Source organism: Chrysochloris asiatica, unplaced genomic scaffold (genome assembly GCF_000296735.1).
Source record: "Chrysochloris asiatica unplaced genomic scaffold, ChrAsi1.0 scaffold00078, whole genome shotgun sequence".
NCBI lineage: Eukaryota > Metazoa > Chordata > Mammalia > Afrosoricida > Chrysochloridae > Chrysochloris > Chrysochloris asiatica.
The window spans coordinates 12,087,731-12,105,332 of record NW_006408596.1 but is presented as its reverse complement, the minus strand read 5'-3'; the positions used below and the strand labels follow the sequence as shown (position 1 = coordinate 12,105,332).

Genomic DNA, 17,602 nt, shown 5'->3' with positions numbered 1-17,602 from the left:
TCTCATGGGGAGCAGCTGAAAGCTGGACTGAGAGCTGGAGGCCAGAAGGCAGGCTTGCAGAATGTGCCCTTTGGTGGTGTCATTTTTATATATGACTGTTTAAAAAAAAAAAAAAAACATAAAATGAAGAGAAAGAAATACCGTTAACTGATGACACATGGCAATAATCATAATGAAACAAAATATATGATTTGTTGAATGCAAAACTGATGATCTGCCCTGTAAACTTTCACTCAATTCACAATAAAAACTTTTTTTAAAAAAAGCACTCTCATGGTTTACCACCTAAGGCAATCAACTTGAACGGTTCCAAAAAGGCTTCAAGAAAACTAGATCTTTACCACCAAGTTCACCCAACCTTGGAAAGGAAGACTTGGGGATACCTAGATACAGAAGCCTTTCTGCCACATGTCAGCTCAACAATCTTCTGCTGGAACAGCTTTAGTGCCTCCTCCTTAAATGGCACTAAAGACTTCTTTGGCCATCTCTAGGTGTTGCTCTGGCTCAGCCTGGTAGGCCAGCTGCATCGGGGACAATGTTCTGTGGATGAAACTGCTTAATAGCTGCACTGTCCAACAGGGTCACCAGCAGCTGCAAATGAGTAATAAGCCCCTGTAATGTGTCTAGTTAACCAAGAAGCTGCCAGATTGGATAGTGCAACTCTCCAGAGAAGGTCAATCTGGTTCTTTTATGTTATTGTTGAAGACCCTTTTACTTAGAAAATACTCCTTTACGGTAGAAGGGTGCCTGATTCTACATTGTTGTTGTTAAGTGCCATCGACTCATAGTGACCCTGTGTGAATCAACCTTGTAGTTAAAACTGACCTTGTGGTCCAGCGCATTAACCTACAGTGCCACACCAGGACTACTTAGAAAAAAGGAGGACCAACAACCACCACCCAACAGCTTTTCTTGCAGTACATCCTTAATAATCAGCCTATGAAGCTTCCTATATACAGGACAGCATTTTCTTATTTACATTTAAAGACAGTTGAACTTGAGAACTGGTGGTGCTGGTGGTGGTGGTGACGTGCCTTGGAGTGGGTTCTGACTCATGGTGACCCTGCATAGGGTTTCCGAGGCTGTAAGTCGTTGTTGTTGTTGTTGTTGTTGTTGTTATGTGCCGTGGAATCGGTTCCGACTCATAGCAACCCTGCATCGGGTTTCCGAGGCTATAAATCTTTACAGGAGCAGAAAGCCTTATCTTTCTCCCACAGAACAGTTGGCACTTTCAAACTGCTGACCGTCAGATTAGCAGCCTGATTCGTAACTACTATACTACCAGAGCTCCTTGAACTTGAGAATTAGAAACGATTATAATATGTAAGATGAAAGATTATTCACAAAACAATAGGATGGCAACATCTGGAACTTCCAAGATTTTGCTTAGTTTATTAAAAAAAAAAAAAAACAAACAGCAGCAACTATTCATCACGGACTCCAAGCTGCCAATCTCTACTTTTGTAGTTTAAAATTTGTTCCTTCTCAATTATACTTTTGCTTACATCAAACTTTAGAATCCTGGGGTAGCACTGTACAATAAGCACTCAACTGCAGGGTTGGAGGTTCAAATACACCAGCTGCTCCTTGGAAACCCTGTTGTTGTTGTTATGTGCCATGGAGTCAGTTCCAACTCATAGCGAACCTGTACAGGGTTTCCGAAGCTGTAAATCTTTACGGGAGCAGAAAGCCACATCTTTCTCCCGTGGAACAGCTGGTAGTTTTGAATTGCTGACCTTCATTGAGGTTAGCTTAGCAGTCCGATTCGTAACCACTACGCTACCAAAGCTCCTTCCTTGGAAACCCTATACAGTGTCATTATGAGTCGGAACTGACTCAACAGCATTTAACAACATACTACATTTTAATCTCTGATTATATTCAGTTCAAAACTGGGATATCTGAGGGGAAGTCAAAAGGTATTGTTACTACAGGTTCCGTGTTTATACATGCATGGGTTTATTCTCAATAAAAGTATTTAAACTTGTCTTAGTCTCATTAGAGTGATTTTTTTCTTTATGAAAAGGCTCAACAGAAATACTGGCTCCCAAGCAGATCTGCTTAAATTCAAGGCAGAAAGCTCAGCTCATACGGTTATGGCAACTTTTTTGGGATTTCCAAGGCGTAATCTTGATAGATTTTCTCAAAGGATCACTGAAGAAATTTTCAGAAAATTGAAAACAGCATTGTTGAGGAAAGGGCCAGGAAAGTTGTGCAGAAAGATGTTTTCCTAGCACCACAACGCACCTGCTCACTTTTCAAAGGTAGCAAGGGGCTGTCCTATGAGCATTTCACTAGGAAATCTTACCCCATACACTCTACAGCCCTGATCTTGCCCCTTTAGGCTTTTTGTTTCCAAAACACAAAGAACATTAAATAGGAACATGATTTGAGCCCTTTGATACTGTCAAAGCTGACATTTTGACATGGTATAAATTGAAGAGCACAGAATTCTTCAGGGAAGGGCTAGAGAGAGATGGAAACACTACCTTTGGAAGTACACAGATCTAGATGGAGGATATGTCGACAAACAATAGCTTCATATTTCGCTGTTTTTGTTTAATAAAGGTTGCTATAATTTTATAGCAAAACTTTTTGACTCACCCTCATATTATGATTATTAAGTCACATTTCCTAATAGTATTCAGGCATGTTCCTAAGAAGGATATAAATCAACATGAAGACAGGAATATAAACACCTACTGAAATCATACAAAAGGTAAGCTCTTTTGAAATGTTTACTAAGTATAACATTTTCTATGAAGAAGGTAAATCTACCAAGTAATCTTATTCAGAACAGAGTGTTTATAAAAAAAAGAATTCTTTGAGAAGCCCATGGGAAATTAAGTTAATTGTTTATAGTAACAAACTCCATTCTTATAAATGATTCAAAGTTGGTTATTATTTTCCTATTTAAAGAGTAAAGCAAAAATAATAGATTCTCTCACATCAAATTATCTGAGCATCATAGAATTCAATCCATAATTTTCTATGCTGTCTTTTCATCCTAGTATGACTATTACAAATGGGCTCTTTCTACCAAAAAGATTTTTTTAAAAAAGTTTTTAAAGGTATTGCTAAAATTATTCAATAAATACAGCCCATATGGAGTAACTTAAATGTTTCTCAAATGTAGTACATATTCAAAGCTAATCTCTTGCACTTCACACTAAAAAAAAAACTGTCATTGAAAGTGGATTCTGACTCATCAGGACCCTAAAGGGTACAGAACTGTCATCTTTGGAGAAGCAGACAGTCACATCTGTCTCCCACAGAACAGCTGGTGGGTTTGAAATGCTGATAACCACTACACCATCAGGACCCTTTTGCAGTTCACATTACCCCCTAAAAAAATAAGGAAGACTTTAACCTACAGCCTGAGCAAAACATAGGAATAGAAAACAAAATCAAGTATGTTAAAGGCCTGGTCATCAAATTATACTATAACAGGCTTAAAATAATATCAAGAGTCACAAGTGATTTCTAAAAGTATATGCCTTACAGACAACAAAACCACACAGCAGAAAGGCAAGAATGAAGGCACCCATGAACCCCTTTCTTCTGAGACTGAAAATCCCAGTCTAATCTCAGAAAGTCGACAGTGAGCTCAAGGCAACTCCTTGATGTGCTCCCATTAGATGCAGTAGATTGTCTCCTGGGAAGTTGCTATGGTGATTAGAAGCAGCTATGCTAAAAAAAAAAAAAGCAACTACTCCAGTCATTACAGTCTCTATGCACGCATCTAAAAAAAACGCATACTGGAAAAAATCATTTATAAATGAGGTATGAAGTATATTGCTCCTGCCCATCATTTATATGGCCTGATGACAAACTTTTACAATTTACACTTTAGTACGCACTCCTGTCTATGAATAAACCAAGCAGGACTCCTTTCTCATCAACTTCCTTTCAGAAGGATGGATGGGTGGACAAATGGAGAAAAGGATGGAAGGAAGCAGGACAGGGAGAGAGAAAGAACTGGAGGCATGGAAAGAGAGAGAGCCCTCCTGCTATTAAAACAAACCAGGAGTTTTTAATCCTTAATTTGTTTTTAATGTACTTTATTCTTCCGAATTCCTAAATCTGATGTTTCTGATATACCTCCACATAATGACCACGACCAAACAAGAGAGTCATTTCCTTCAAGAGGTCTATTTCTAATGGAGAGTTACTGAGTTTTTAATTATAAAGAAATAGAAAAAAGCCAAGAAATACTTTCTGAAATCCTGCTCATGAATTCAGGATTTAAAGTTCACAATTCGCAAACAAGGCATACCCACCTTGCATAAACTGCCTTAATACATACACATCCTGAGGGGGTGGGGACCCCAGGTCATCTTGAAAAGTACAATTTAGTCACTCAGTAATGCAAACAACTCCGCTGGATATAAAGTTCTAAACATCTTTTCTTTCTTCAATCAACAGAACAGGTTAAATGCCAATGACAAAATACAGTGTTCCCTGCCAGTATGTTGTAGCCACGGCAACAACAACAAAGACATAAACTGTTTCTTGGACCATCTGATTCACCTTGTTATGCAATACCTCAGTTCTAAGATCCAAGAGCCATTAAACTAAACTGGAAATACTTACCAAGAAACCTCTCTCTTCCATTAAACTGTCAAAAGGTTTTAAAAAAAAAAAAGTAAAAGTTTCGGAACACCTATTTTCAAAAGCATGAGGCTAAATCAGGTATCTGTACAATATAAATTAAAAACTCTAATCAACACAAGTCAAAATCTCAATAGTATATTTATTATTGTTGTTGTTGCTCAGTACCATTGAGTTGATTCCGAACCAGCGACTCTGTGTAAGGTTTCTGAGGAGCAGCTGGTAGGTTTGAACCGCCAACTTTGTGTTTCACAGTCCAGTGCACATCCTACAGAACCACAGGATATTCATTCCAAATTTGGATGAAAATACATGCAACACTAAAATTTCTTTCTAAATGTGTACCAGCAGGGTCTAAGGAAAATATGATTTTCAATAGCGCTTTGTTCAAACCACCTAAATAGAAATGAGTAAAAATGGCTCAAGTTGGCTTTAATTCAACGCTCTTTAAAAGCAAGTAAACAGTACAGTCAATATTGTAACTAAAAACCTTTTATTCAGATGCTCATTCTAATTTCTATCAATGTTCAGTGTATTTGGTGGTTAGCTATACGTTACTTTAAAAAAAAAGTACTCAAACATAATGATCTTTTTACTGCCTTCTAGATCTATGATTTTATCGTATTAATATATGGTGGCATGAATTTAGTTTATTTGAAAATACAAACCTATCAATCTGTCCTTACAAATAATATCTGGAGATCAACTGCCAGAAAATCAGGATCAGTCCAATGGCAACTGACTTTATGTTTACAAGATACCCTCAGTTTCATTACCTGAATCTGCATAAAAAATGTCAAAGGACATCTCTCTATCTTCATAAATTGCTAAGTACATTATTTTAAATGTTCAGGAGAAGATTTCTTGGTGGAGAGGAGATTTAAAATTTTTGTTGTTGTTGTTGTGCTGTGCTGACTAATCTGGCATACGCTGTTGCTATTAGGTACCGTTGAGTTAATTCTGACTCATAGAGACCTATGTATAGGAGTTTCCAAGGAGCAGCTGGTGGCTTTGAACTGCAGTCCTTGTGGCTTACAGTCCAATGCTTATGCTATAGTGCACAATTTGTGCTTTTCTTCCCCCAAATAAAGTACTCTAAAACATAATAAATACTTCTTTTAAGCGAATATGCCCTAATATCTTTCCTTCAGAAGTGACAAAAGTATCATTACAGACCTTTTCTTGGCAGTCTTGGAGAAATCAACTGCCACATAGTCCATGTAACTTTCAAAGTCTCTGCCCATTGTCAAACAGATAAAGCCAAGAAGGTCTTACACAATCTGGTTCCCATCTATCTCTCCAGCCTCTACCACCCACCCTATTCTGCCCCATCTTCTACCACATACCCAACTTAAACACTGAACACATGGAGTTACACAGATTTCAATTCAATTCAATTTCTCCTATCCTGTTACAATTCAAAAACCTAACATGCAGAGATCCTAGCTTACGTTTAGATCCACAATGTCTAGCACACAGTATTTACAAAAGAGTAATTGTTCAATGTATGTTTAATGGATAAAACGTGGATCCAACCGATTTCCCTACACTTCAGCTGATTAATTTTAAGACCAATAAATTAAAACTCTCCTCTCACACAAAGTTCAATATTTAAGGATCAAAAACCAGATGTGATTAAAAATATACAAACCAGTTACTTAATAGCCCTCATTGTATCTCGCAAAGAATGAGGTAACAGCCTCCTAATATTCTCCTTATCACCAACTTTCCTGCCCTAATTTATTTAACACATTGCATCTCCGTTTAATCCTGCTAACTGCTCACATAATTCTCTGCTCAAATCACTCAAGAGATCCTCTCGAGCAGTCGGCTGAATAGTGGAAATACCTGAGCCCAATATTCAAGGTCCCCATGATCTGTTATCAACTAACTTTTCAAACTTATTTTCCCCTCTTCTCTGTACCACACCCTTCTCATCAGTCACGCAGAAATTCTAGCTACCACCTGTACTTCTCTACTGTGCCTTTGCTGCTGTGTTCGTTCTGATCAATCTTTCCTTCCTCCTGCTCCTCAAACTCACATGTTCTCTCACCCACTGACTTTGCAAAATGACATTTTCGATGCCACTTATTCAGTATGGCTGTTAGATGACGTCAAGTCCATTTCAACCGAGTGACCCCCATGGAACAGAGTGGACCTGCCCCTATAAGGCTTTCTAGCCTGTAGTCTTCACAGGAGCAGATTAACAGGTCTTTCTCCTTCCCAATGGCTGGGTGGGTTTGAATCACTTCTAGCACTTACCACCAGAGAAGGCTCCTTACTTCTTCCATATGGCTTAATAAACCTTTCTACTCTTCCAAACCCCCAGAGAACTTTGTGTACAACCTCTATTAGGATTCCCAAGACATGAGAGAGCGCTTCAGAAAAGAGGTGGACAGAGGTGCTTCTGGAAGGAAGCTACAGAGAAGTTTCAAAGTAGCTGGAAAGTTGCTCAAAGAGAACACCAAGCCTAGCTAAAACATGTACAAATACTAACTGGCGGTGTAAATATGGGTAAAGAACTTGTGAAAGGCCACTTAACTGTTCAATTTAAGAACCTGTTGGGTGTTAAATTCATCCACCTGTGTTCCATACTAACCAATCACTCATGAAAGCAGGGAATACAAATGACCAAGAGAGACTTGGTGGCTTGGGAAATGGTTATTGTAGCAAAGACCAACGTATTACTACTGTGTTTAACTGTAACACGGAAAACCTCTGACAAAGATGCATCTAACTAGCAAAATGACCTAGTGATCATGCAAAATCATCCTACATTAACATACGGTGGCAAAAGTGATATTAAGGGCCGAAAACCTTAGGCAAAGACCTATTAATCGAAGATTCCTTAAGTTAATTGTGTTGAAATGTCTGCTTTTGCCCTGGGAAGGCTGTCACTGCCCACAACAGGCAGCAATACTTGAGCAGGATTCATGGGTGGGTTGCTTCGGCAACTATTCACCTAGATGAAGACAATAATAACCTGTATGTGAGTGAAGTCAGGGCCAGCCAGTGAGAGGAGACAAGTTTGTATAAGCAACTGTATTATGGCATCAAGGGCACAGCATAGAAAAACACTTGCTTAATCTTGGAATACTGAGGAGAGATAAATGACAAAGCAAATTTTTCTTTAACTTTATAGTTCAGACCTACAAATTTCGTCATTCTGAGCCATAATTGTATCCCCTTTGAGTTTCAAACATAAGATGAGTAAAGTTCTATCATCCTCACACTACCAAGCACAACAACAAAGGTCCTGTCTAGTTTATCTTTCTATCACCCTAAGACCATTTGTCTTTCAAAATACAACACTCAAAAAAAAAACTTAACTGGTTAAAATAAACATTTTAAACTGGAGAATAGAATCTCTGACGTGGCAACACAAACAACATGGAGAAGTCAAAAACATGTACAGAAGTGAGACCCCGTATCAGATTATGTGTCATATTATATTGTATCTATCCGCTTACTTATCCAATTGTTTCACTAAAAATAAACTCTGAGCGATCACAAACTGGATTATGTACTTCACAACTGAATGCCAAATACCTGACACATTATCAGACTCAGGTTCAAAGTACAGTAACGCCTGAAGACTGGCCAAAAAGACAAAGCAGGAGTTAACGTCAGAGCCCACACTAAGACCTTAGAAAGATCTAAAGAATTACCTTAAAAGAGAGTTCACTGAATTCCAATGTCCATGAAATTTTTAGACAAAATGAGCACCTAGTTTTATCCTTCAAGCTCCCCTAAGGCAGTGACAATGTCACTCTCAGAACGGAGCACTCAACACATGTTTCTTACAATGAATTCTATTCTGCCGCCCCTTCCTCCCAATATAGAGATTTAATAACTATTTAATTAGCCTTTTTCAAATTAATGAAAAGTTGAAACATAAAAAGAAAACGTAATTATTATGATGGTATTTAGTCTTTCTACCTTTCCTTACTAGTGCCCAATAATCTTATTCTAGCTCCTTAAGTAAAATAATCTCTTAACAGCTAGTATTTAATACACTGAAGTACTGCCTTAAATCAAAGACAAGATCCGTTTTCACTCAGTTCTAAACAGGAACTTTACAAGTCTTGCAATGCCAACAATTGTAACTATGTCAACTAGCCAACAGTTACAACAAAAACATGCTTTTCATATCCAACATGACTTTACTCTTACTCTGAAATTCACTGTTCAGTACTCTGTGTACTTTTTAACATTTTCCAGAAATTCCATCTTCAGAGAAGTTCCCTACTTAATACACTAGCACTTTTTTTTTTCCCTTTTATGGCAGTAAGGCTAGAGACTAGAGAAAAGGATACTGAATTTGTAAAAGATTCTTCAATTTCAAGTAATTTGAATACAGTACTATCCACATATGTAAAGCATTTCAGACAATCAATAAAACATTCTACTGCTGGTTATCCAGAGAATTTAGAATCCAAGGATCAAGTGAGATGTCCCTCACTATTTTCAGAAACCTGAAAGTCCACAAAGAGTAACTTTAAAGACCTTTTTCAATTTAAAAAGAAAAAAAAAGAATTTAAATGAACTTGAGATGTAATTCTTTCAAACCTGAACATAGACTCTAATACATTAGAAATCTGTATACAGTTCTTACAAGTTAAAATAGAAAGTTTCAGTGGTTATTTAAGGTATAAAAGGCAATTCTACATATCTCAGTCCTTTCAAAAAACATTTTAGAAGTAGATAAAATATCAATAATGAATCAATGGACTTGTTAAATTATCTTTTCTATATAACTGGACTTAATTTAAAAAAACATATTTTCAAGAAAAATATAAGGGAAGCTGCCTAATCATAAACATGAAGAATTAAAAGTCTGAGTGATGTTTATGTTATTCATGTACAGGTTTACTATATTTTTCAAAAGTATTAATTAGCAAACCACTAAAGGTAATTGTTGAGTGTCTCCAACAATACATAACTTAACTATTTCGGGTATAAACTAGATAGATTGAGTCTTTCAGTGATCTTAAAGACTTCTTTATAAAGAGATGTACTGAATGTAAAAATTATTGCATTATTTCAATGTTCATAATGTGACCCTGATTAAATCTCTGAATAACAATCAAAGGAGACTCTGAGAAGCTTCCAAACATTTGTTGTATTCATACTACTTCAATTATTTATAATTTTAAAATGTATAGCATTTCCAAGATTATTTAGAGAATAAAATGCTAACTGAACCAAAATTCTTCCTCAAGACATGTTCAACATCTTAATGTCTAAGTCAGAATTCCAGAAAGTTCTTATCAAATTTAGTAGCTGCCAAGTAGCTTTTAAGAGTAAAACCATCTTAACCCTATCTAAATTAAGTACTAGCATTACAATATAGCTTAGAGCTGTTCGTCGTGCTATTAGAAAGTGATGAATCTTTTACCAAGAATGTATCAGATAATCATAAAATCAATTAAAATCTCCAGAATACAATCATCTGAGTTACTCTTCCAATGAACTTTTTCTTATTCCAAACTCTCTTTTCTTCTACTCAGAGATTCCCTAGAGACAGCTCTGAACTCATTATCTCCAGAAGCCTGACTTTCAGATTCTTCCTTCTCTCAGCAGACTGTCTAAATAAACAGACTGGGTTTAAAAAGAGCTAAAACAAGCTGCCAAAGGTCCTTCACTTTGATATTCCTAAACTGACAGGGTTACACTTTATAAGTCTACACACCTCAGAATTAACTCAAGAAGTTGAACGACGAGGAAAAGCATGGGACATACTACTGAATGTTGTGAAAACTATAAAGTTGAAAAAGGCCTTGTGGTTCTGCTACTTAAATAAAGCATCTCAGCGTAACAGTCTACTGAACCAAAAAGTCATCATTAGTTTGCAGTCCCTCTAGTGTTCAAGTCATTAAATTAACAGTCTCAGTATGGCACCTGCTGCCACTTAATTTCATAACTACTAGACCTGCTCTACGATCACATAAAGAAAAAAATAATAAATTTAATAAACACAAAACTAGTATAAATATCTATCCACAGAATCCTGAATTTTGCCCTGTATTATCACTGTACCATTCAGAAAGAAATAATCAACCTAAAACTCCTTTCTACTGCAAGATTGATCACAAAGCACCTAGTAGGAGATCTGGTAGTGTAGTGGTTACGAATAAGGCTGCGAACTGCAAGGTCAACAGTTTGAAACTACCAGCTGCTCCACAGGAAAAAGATGAGGCTTTCTGCTCCTGTAAAGATTTACAGCCTTGGAAACCCTATACAGGGTTGCTATGGGTTGGAACCGACTCCACGGCATATAACAACAACAAATGGTGCCTAGCTATAAAACGTGAACTGTAAATATTTGATTCTTGTTAGGTTCCCAGTTTTCAACATGCAACTATTTCAAACCATTATTCATTTCTAGTTTACCGTTACTATAAAATTAGGTACAATAAACAAATAAAAACTATTCATCAAATAAAAGACCAAATATGGAACTGGAAATAGGCTTGTTATGGCATGAAGCATGAATCTGTAGTAGTAACCCTTGTTAAAGAGTCCCTGGGTGGTGACACGGTTAAGCACTAGCCAAAAGGTTATCAGTTCAAACCCACTCAGAGGCTCCTTAGGAATAAGACCTGGCAATCTGCTTCCAAAAGGCCATACCACTGCAAACCCTATGGAGCTATTCTACTCTGCACACAGTCGGTTGCCATGAGTCCAAAGTCAACTACATGGCAACTAACAATGGCAACAACCCTTTTAAATCAAATATTCTAATTCCAAGAGAATGAATCAAAAATTATCTGCACTCTGGCTGTAGAATTTATTTTAATCAACTTTAAAAAAAACCAAGTACATCATTTTTCTTTTTCAACATAATCATGTTTTTATTACACTTTGTCCATCTGTCAACAAATTATTGTATTCCCTTATTAGAAAATGTTTTAGGCTTAGCAAGCCACGAATGCACCACCGTCTTTACTTCTTCATCAGAGGTGAATCTTCGTCTTCAAAGGCCTGCTTTCAGGGGACCAAACCGGTGAAAGTCCATGAAGCAAGATAAGAACTATAGGGAGAATGCTTTAACATCTCAAAACTAAGTTTTGCAGAGTGTCTATAGTGTGGGCAGAGGTGTGGGGGCATTCACTGTCATGCAAGATTACAATGTTTTTGGACAGCAGTTCTCTGTTAAATTCGAAGGGGTTGGCTACAGCTCGTCTGTGAGCATCTCACTATAATGAGCACAGTTGATTGTTGAACCTTTTTCCTGAGAGTGTTCCAATACTGGCCCTTCAGAATCCCAAAAAACTGTTAAGCATCCATTTTCCAGCTGATGGTTGACTTCTGAACTTTCCCTTGGTTGGCGATGTAGGATGTTTCCATTCCATACTCTGTTATTTACTCGCAGGCTCCTACTGATGAACTCATCTTGCCACCAGTAACGTTTTTTTTTTTTAAGGAACTGTCCTACCAAATTTTGCTTGCAGATGTCCAAACGCTTCCGTTCACGTTCTTCTGTGAGTTATTTCAGTACCCACCTGGCACAAACTCTGTAAACCCCAAATTTGTCATGGATTGTTTCATAGACAGAGTTGTGGCTGATGTGCAAAGGATGTGCCACATAATTCACTACCATTCATCTATGCGACATAATCATTTCATGTGCGCATTCAATAGTGTCATCAGCCACGGACCTAGACAGGCATTTTAATATAAACAAAGTGCGGGTAATTTTTGATTCACTCTCATATATGTGCAATACCTCATTAAAAAGCTAAAAAATCACTCAGATCAATTGGTAATTACAAAACACCATACACTGACTAGTTTTTCTGAAAACCATATCACAATCCCTACCTAAAACAACACTTTGGTTGTTGGTTGTTACGTGCCGTGGACTACAGTGACCTATATAGCGATCCTGTACAGGGTTTCTCAGAAGCTGTAAATCTTAATGGGAGTAGAAAGCCTATCTTTCCCCCGTGGAGCAGCTGGTAGATTCAAACTGCTGACCCTGTGGTTAGCAGCCCGCTCGTAATCCACTATGCTACCAAAGCTCTTTATAACAATACTGCTGCTGTTGTTTAAAGTGCTTTGAGTCTGTTCCAACTTACAGCCACCCTGTATAAGGTTTCCAAGAAGCAACCACCAACCTTGTGGTTCAAACCAACCTTGCAGCCCAGTGCATTAACCCACAGCACCATACCAGGACTCCAAAACAATACTGTGGTGGTTGGTGGTCGTGTGTCGTGGAGTCAGTTCTGACTCACAGAGACCCTGCATAGGGTTTTCAAGGCTGTAAATCTTTCCAGGAGCAGAAGGCCTCATCTTTCTCCCACAAAACAGCTGGTAGTTTTGAGCTGCTGACCTTGAGGTTAACAGCGACTCATAATCAATACACTACCAGAATGCCTTAACAACAATACTAGACATCATTTAATTTTCTAAATAAAATCCTTCCAACGAGCAAGGGCATGCTGCTGTTAACTGCTGTCGAGTCAGTTTCGACTCATAACGATGCTAACCAAAGGCATAAGTGTTATTAATCATCCTTGCAAAGGCAAATCCAAAAAGCAGTCAGCTTAAGAGATCCCTTTTGCATGATTTAATTAACACACAATATGGAAAATACCAGATAGAAAAGATAGGAAGTACGACCAAAGCAATGAATTGTGATTTTGTACCTAAATTAATAAAGATTTAAATATTTTGACAGTAGAGCTCATTAGAGGAAAAGTAGGACTATGAAATGCAATTACGCAGCATTTAGACCTATCGACTTTTCCTATTCACTTCAGGAATGGCATCATAAAGTAAAGTTATAAATCCTGTGTCACAGATAAGGACTAAAGATGACTACATTTAAATAATTGGTCTATGAGAACACCATCAGCAAGATTCATGGTTTAAACACTCAATCCCTTATTTTAGTTTACTTGGCATACTTCTCTCATGGCCTCTAACTCTCCAAAGGTAAAAGACAACTAGACTGATGAACTTCTTCCTGGACTCTGTTTCATCTTAGACATATGAGGCTGAACAGGACAGAGCAATGCACCAATGCCAGCTGAACTAAGGTCACAAATGGAAAAAATGGGAGTGATAGATTGTTTCTGGCCAAGAAGGTCTGATTCACTAATGATGGAAATACTCTTCAATCATTCTCTATAAGATACAGCTGCATTCCGTGTGTTTCCAAATTGAAATTCCAACGTATTCAATTAACCTGTAACAACTCATGCACACATACACACAAAGCATCTTTCGAGGGAATAAAGCAACTTTCTTAATATTAAAATGCCAGTGTAAACTTATCAAGCTTCCAGAATATTAACTTGCTGTCTTAAATATTAGTGGCACAGTACTATCAGCACTTGCTGTGAACCACAAAGATAGCACTTCAAACCTACCGGGTGCTCCTTGGAAACCCTATATAGGAAAGCCGACTTGACGGCACTTCACCACCACCACCACCACCACCACCACAAAGCAACCGATTTGTACTTGCTGCTGTTGTTAAACATCATTGCATTAGTTCCAACCCACAGCTTCGTAGTTCAAACCGACTTTGCAGTTCAGGGCAATAACATGCAGGGCTATACCACAACTCCAAATGACGTATACTGACATTAAAACTGTTTGCCTAATTCACATACTATCTCATTTTATCATGTAGGCAATAACCATGAGAGTCAAAAGGCTAGTAAATGAACCAATGGTTCAAGGTGAGCTATAGAAAAGCTCAATGACAGCTGTCTTTCCCTTTGCTGCTATAGTGAAATCTTCAGGCCTTTCCAAGAGCGCCCCTGACAGGTCATCCTACCTAATCACTGCATTGGAGCAGCATCAACTCTCATGTTGGGCTGGCAACTTATAACATGTAGGATGGCAAAGGTCACTCAATCTATGATGTACTTTTAAGTCGACAAGACTTCTGACACATAAATAGTAAATGTTTACCCACCAAAAGAAATAAAAATTAATCTTCCATAGTCACTATCTGTGTTACAGGACAACTAAGACAAAAATTTTTTGCTAACTGCCCAAACTCCTTGCTATCTATAATACTAATAAGAGTAATTAATGGAAAATCATTCAATCAATTTTACTAAACACTCTTTAAATTTGTTTTTCAATTGTTGTTGTTACATGCCATCAAGTCGGTACCAACTCACAGCGACCCTATGCACAACAAAACTTGATACTGCACCGTCCTGGGCCAACCTCACAATTGTTGCCATGCTTGAGCCCATTGATGCTTCCATACTGCCAATCCATCTTGCTGGGGGGTCTTCCTCTTTTTCTCTGACCCTCCACCGTACCTAACATGATATCCTTCTTCAGCGACTGGTCCTTCCTGACAATATGTCTGAAGTACAAGAGATGAAGTTTGGCCATCCTGGCCTCCAAAGAGCACTGTGGCTGCACTTCTTCCAACACAGATCTGCTGGTTCTTTTGGCAGCCCATGGCACTTTCAATATTCTCCTCCAACACCGTAACTCAAATGCATCAATTCTTCTACGGTGTTCCTTATTCACTGTCCAGCTTTCACATTCCTATGAGGTTACTGAAAATATCACGGCTTAGGTTAGATGTACCTTAGTTCTCAAGCTGACATCTTTGCTCTTCAACACTTTCAAAAGGTCTTGTGCAGCAGATTTTCCTAATACAATACGTCATTTGATTTCTTGACTGCTGCTTCCATGAGTGCTGATAGTTGATCCAAGAAGAAATGAAGTCCTTAACAACTTCAATCTTTTCTCTGTTGATAAGAATGTAGTTTATTGGTCCAATGGTGAGGATTTTTGTTTTCTTTACAATGAGATGCAATCTATACCGAAGGCTGTGGTCTTTGATCTTCATCAGTAAATATTGTAATTTCTAAATGAAATATCTAAGTTTTTCAATTAGACTCTAAAAAATAAATTATCATTAAAGAAAAAAAATGATCCCACTGTCTTTTTAATATGCAGAAATCAATGCATCAAGAAAATTTTTCAAATGTGGTCACATAAAAGCCACTAAACTCACTGCCATCGAATTGGTTCTTTCCTCAAACAGTCTCCAAACACAAGAGCATGTTTTCCCAGGTCATCCATGATACAAGGAGGGCTTAATGGTCTGCAGCACTGCTAGACTAATAAATAACCTTTCCACAACTTTCTAGGAGATATATTCATTTACATGTCCATTCATTTTATAAATATACACCAGGAATTACAGGGGGCAAAGGTCAGATGCAGTCCTGCACCTAAAACAATGGGGGGGGGGGTGAGGCTTCTCATTGAGTCTCAAAGCCCCTTAAGGCCAAAGTCTTGGTGTATTATTCAAGCTCATAATTTTCCTGCGTTTCCCTCTACATCTTACAGTATACTTTTTTTTTTAAACCTTTGTATTGTGAACTGAGTAAAGTTTACAGACAGGATCATCAGCTTCACATTCAATAGATCAAGTACTTTGTTTCACCTCAATGATTACAATTCCCTTCATGCAATAACAGTTAATCCTACTATTATGTATTTTTTCAATTTCTCATAGTGAGTTCTTCCCCAATAAACATTCCACTTTCCTACTCTTACATTACTGCATGTGCCCCAGGTCCAAATTCATCCATCCTTTTAGGCTCAGTTCAAGTGTCAACTCTTATTCGGAGTTTTGCCCCCTTTCCATACAGCCCCAATAATCATCCTCTTAGGACACATTATTCTCTACTTTGCAACAGCAGGTTAAGTAGGTTAGGTGCACACACCATCTCCCCTGCAGAGGGTCAGCTTCTGAGAAGGTGAGTCTGTTTTAATTCATTTCTGTATTCTGCACAGCACAAAAGTGTTGGCACAATGAATATCTACTGAAAAAAATAAATATAAATGGACACATTCTATATATACAAGATAATTCATTTAAAAGTGATAACACCTCACAGCTATAAACCTCAAAGAATGCTTCCAGAGCATCTTCTCATGCATTATTTTTTCATTATTTTATACAACACTGTGAATTTAAATGTGTGAGCAACTGAGCCGACACCCAAGAAAGTACTTTTGCCCTGAGTGGCTTCTAGCGCACTGCCCCAACCATACCAGGAATCATCACACAGATGTCTGGACTAACTGCGAAAAGTCACTCCACCTTCTTCGTCCCCCAGTAAAACAGTGTGTGTTTATCAGCAAATCTACCTAATGAAAGGCTCTGGCTACCTGCATTCTGGTTAATGAAGCCTTTGTTATAGCAATGAGGAGACATGCCCCAGCCAATTTTCTCTTCAAATCAAGAGCCCCTCTGTGTCAACACTCCTAATAAAGTCAATAGTTGGCTGACAAAAATTTTCCATAATAGGAGTCACTGTCAACCAATGCTATTCCCTGCCCATGTAATCAGAGACAAGAGTAATTTGTACACAAGCCAAGTTTGTTTTTTTTTTAAGTCTAGCAAGACTCTCAGAGTTAGACAGTAAAGGAGCAAGCACCTTTCTGTAATAATGCTCCAGGCACTATGCTCTTGTTTAATACTGTGAGTAACCAAACACAGCAAAGGTAGCTGTCTACATACATCAGGTAGGCAGATGCATCTGGATGTTTCCAAAGACATACCAACAAACTTTCTCACACAGTAACCTCTGAAAATTAAGAATTTAACTGAAAGGTGAGATACCCACAAAAGAAATGAGACAGATGTCCTTCCTATTGTTATTTATAGACTTGTTTCAAATATTAAAAATATATTACTAATAAAACTAACAGTTATCTTAATTTTTCTCTTTAGATTAAATGTAATTCACTGTGAATAGCATGTCTTCTTATAATAGCAAAAACTGAAATAGCTTACATTTAAGCAAGCTCACGGTTACCTGTGAAAAAGTAAAATAATCTTAATGAAGAGATCTCAACTTGAAGACATTCATACTTCCCTGTTTCCAAACAATCATTCCACAAATATTTACTTATTTTCTACTTGTGTACTGAAAGGAAGCCTTACAAATTATTACTCTTGAAAAAAAAGAGTCATACTTCCATCAAGCCATAA

At 37.6% G+C, this 17,602-nt stretch overlaps 1 protein-coding gene across 1 annotated transcript in view; it reads right to left on the bottom strand.

Moving 5' to 3' along the window:
• Positions 1–17,602, bottom strand: part of MED13L (mediator complex subunit 13-like) — a 367,925-nt gene that overhangs the window by 295,965 nt on the left and 54,358 nt on the right. The gene's annotated exons all lie outside the window — the stretch shown is intronic.